The sequence below is a fragment of the Sinocyclocheilus grahami genome, unplaced genomic scaffold (assembly GCF_001515645.1).
Source record: "Sinocyclocheilus grahami isolate Dianchi unplaced genomic scaffold, SAMN03320097.WGS_v1.1 scaffold723.1, whole genome shotgun sequence".
Taxonomy (NCBI): Eukaryota; Metazoa; Chordata; class Actinopteri; order Cypriniformes; family Cyprinidae; genus Sinocyclocheilus; species Sinocyclocheilus grahami.
In genome coordinates, this window is record NW_015505902.1 from 104,561 (window position 1) to 105,084 (window position 524).

At 33.0% G+C, this 524-nt stretch overlaps 1 protein-coding gene across 4 annotated transcripts in view; it reads right to left on the reverse strand.

Annotated features, from left to right (window-relative positions):
* Positions 1-524, reverse strand: part of LOC107560393 (alpha-ketoglutarate-dependent dioxygenase FTO-like) — a 126,165-nt gene that overhangs the window by 79,801 nt on the left and 45,840 nt on the right. The window lies entirely within an intron of this gene.

Consider the following 524-nt stretch of genomic DNA (forward strand, 5'->3'; position numbering starts at 1 on the left):
ATTTTTCCTTTTTACCTATCCCCTTTTCCTTTCCTAATACTTCCTTTACCTTCCTTCTCTCTCTTTAAAAGTCCTTTCACATCATTCTTACTTCCTAAAACAAAATTTTTCTACTTTTTTCCATCCTTTTCTATTTCTTCCTTTACATTCCTTACTACTTTTCTCTTTTTCTACCTTATCCTTCCTTCTATTCTTGTTCCCCTATTTCCTTCTCTCTTTTCCTTCTTTTTTGTTTCCTTCTTTTCCATTTTGTTTTCCTTCCTTCTCTTCTTTTTTACTTACATCCTTTTCCTTGGGGAAACAGATTGCTAACTACAGCTTTTTCCATCCTTTACCTTCTTTTTGTATCTCATTTTCCCTTGTTTCTCCCTTTCCTATATATACACACACATACATATACACACACACACACACATACATTACCGCTCAAAAGTTTGGGATCAGAAAGACTTGTAATGTTTTTTAAAGAAGTCTCTTATGCTCATCAAGGCTGCATGTATTCGATCAAAAATACAGAAAAAAAA